We start from the raw sequence: 2,842 nt of genomic DNA, 5'->3' as shown, positions 1-2,842 counted from the left end.
AAAAAAAAAAAAAAAAAAGTGAAGTGAGAAAAATCTGATTCTTCAGCAAATATATATAACCATAGTCTCTGAACTAAAATGAACCTATTAGTGTACATTTTTCAGATGTAGTATATTTGCTCTGGTAGCATAGTGCCTAAGGCACATACTTGACTGCTAATCAGAAGGCTAGTGGTTCAAACTCACCAGCCACTCCTTGGAAGGAAGGTTGGGCAATCTACTTCTGCAGTGATCCTGCCTAGGAAACCCAATGAGGGGTCACTATGAGTTGGGTGTGATTCGATGGCACGTAACAACAACAACAGCGACGAGTATATTTTGGTGACCTAAGACTTAGTGTTCTTTTTACATATAACCCTTAGTCTCAGAGGCCTATATCCAGTTTCAAAACCCCTGTGAGCATTGTATCTTCTGCTCCCACTTGTCAGGATCACTGGGTCCTACACAAGGGCACCTGGGCAAGATAGTACATGAAGCGGGTGAATCACCTCAGAGGATAGTCTGTTTTCTGATTCATACAAAGTCATCTAATTCTTGATGCCTCTTACTCGCTTGACTCTTGTTACGGCTTTTAGTTCCTGCTTCTGTTTTGGCACCTGGGGATTTCCATCTCTTGCTTTTGAACTCATCTATGTATTTAATTTTGTTGCTGTTATATATTCTTTTATTTTTCAATGTTTGGTATAGGATAAAAGGTCTTTTGGGGCTACCATATTGACTGGAAATAATGACCTTTATTTTTATTTAAAAATAATTAATTTCTTTTGTGTACCCTTTCTTATGCCAAATTAGATGAGGGTTTATAATGAAATAAACAGGAACAATTAAATCATAAATGTATTAAATCAAGAGAGAAAAAGACAAAAGTCAAGTAATAAAGTATGGCTATAATGCTGGGAGCATACTTATGGGAGTTATTGAAAATGACAATGAAAGTTAACGCATACTTTGAAAATTAAGGCAAAACAAGCAATACAATGGGGTATGTATATAAAAAAACCAAACAAACCCATTGTCATTGAGTCAATTCTGACTTGTAGTGAGCCTATAGGACAGAATGGAGCTACCTCACAGGATTTCCAAGGCTGTAATCTTTCTGGAAGCAGACTGCCACATCTTTCTCCCATGGAGCCACTGATGGGTTCGAACTGCCCAATGCTTTAGCCACTGTACCACCAGGGCTCCTTTGGGCTGCATATATAGTGTTTTATTCGGTAATTGATATGTCTATAAAATATATTTTGTATCTGGAATTTTCTCAAGGAAACAAAAAGATAAATCCCCTCCTCCCTATAACATAGAGGGGCATCATATACTCATGATTCTGAAGTTGAGTAAGTTGTAAGCACAGGACTGACCCTCCTGTGTTTGCTTTCCTATCTTGAGATAGGCCATTTTTAATTTAGACAAGGGATCTGTTCCATCTTCTCCTATTATAAATGTACCTGGTGGGTAGTTACAGATTATATTTTTTTACTGGCTCTATTAGAAATGGAATTTGAACGTTCTGTTCCTTAAGGCAAAAGGTTTTAGTTCTTCCTCTTTGCTTCCCCTTACACAATGACCTATGAATATGGCAACATGAATGTTGCCTAACTTGTTTGGATGAATGTGAAGGTAGAAGCAGCAGCCTTAGGAGTCTGAACCTACAAATGAAGTCATATCTCAGTGTTTTGAGGCCCATGACGTAGTCTAGCATTTTTGTTTTTCTCTTGCTGGTGGCCATAGAGCATAAGCAGAGACCTTGAAAGCTGCCCAAAGGAATAGTTTGTGGTTGTTGTTGTTATGTGCCGTCGAGTTGGACCAGACTCATAGCAACCCCTCCTTGGGTTTCTGAGGCGGTATCACTGCGGAAGTAGATTGCCCAACTGTCCTTCCAAGGAGTGGCTGGTGGGTTTGAACTGCCAGCCTTCTGGTTAGCAGTCAAGTGTCTTTGACACTAGGCTACCAGAGCTGGGGTATTTACCTGAACCATTTTGGAGAGTGTAAGGTCGCAGCAAGGAGAAGAGGACGCACAAAAGTGGGGTTAAAGAGAAGTTTTTATTCTGTGCTCCCAAGAGAGGTTTACGGGTCCCCGAGAGAGGCCTGGGCGAGGTTCACGGGTCCCTGAGAGGGGCCAGAGAAGTCGCGCTGCCCAGGTGAAAGAAAGGGTTTTTTATAGTGATTTTCTTCCTGGTTCTTAGAGGACCGGAGTGAGAGCAGGGTATGTGTTACAGGGACCAATAAGGTTAAAGTACCCCATTAGCATGGGGGTAGGAAGCAGAATTGAAGTACTTCATTAACATAGTGGGCAGGAAATGGTTGGGGGCTTTCTTGAGAAAGAGTCAGGTGCTGGGGTCTTTCATAAACAAGGGCTACATGCTGGGGTCTGGTATGGGCTCTGGTCAGGTGCCTCCTTGCTGGACCAGTTCTTATAATTCCCTCCGGCTCAAACATTCACCCACCTGGCCAGCCATGTTTCTGCCTAACGGAGAGGAAGTCTAATCTTTCCCAGCCAACATTAGCCAGCTTCCCATTTCACTGACACCTTGCTCAACCTTTTGATAAGCCACCTACATTCAATTTTGCATAAATTGACTGATTTCCGAACAGCCAAAGCAGAAGTAAAATAATTTGGTGAATCTCAAACCTATATGTATGGGAAGACTCCTCCTAGAGCCCTCTTAGTAGGGTAACAGAGGTTAGGTTTGCCTAATATGAGATGGATGTGGTCAGAAAGGGAAAGCTAATTCGAGAAAAGGCAGTCAGCCGCAGGGATCCAGGTGAGGAGCTGGAACTCAGGCGCGCTGAAAGCAGCAGGGCGGGAGAGCAGGAGAAAGGGGATTAAAAGGCCCAGGAATCC

The sequence above is a fragment of the Orycteropus afer genome, unplaced genomic scaffold (genome assembly GCF_000298275.1).
Source record: "Orycteropus afer afer isolate SDZICR_OR568_19922 unplaced genomic scaffold, OryAfe1.0 scaffold00026, whole genome shotgun sequence".
Lineage (NCBI taxonomy): Eukaryota > Metazoa > Chordata > Mammalia > Tubulidentata > Orycteropodidae > Orycteropus > Orycteropus afer.
The sequence above is the reverse complement of the archived record's forward strand: the minus strand, read 5'-3'. Positions refer to the sequence as shown.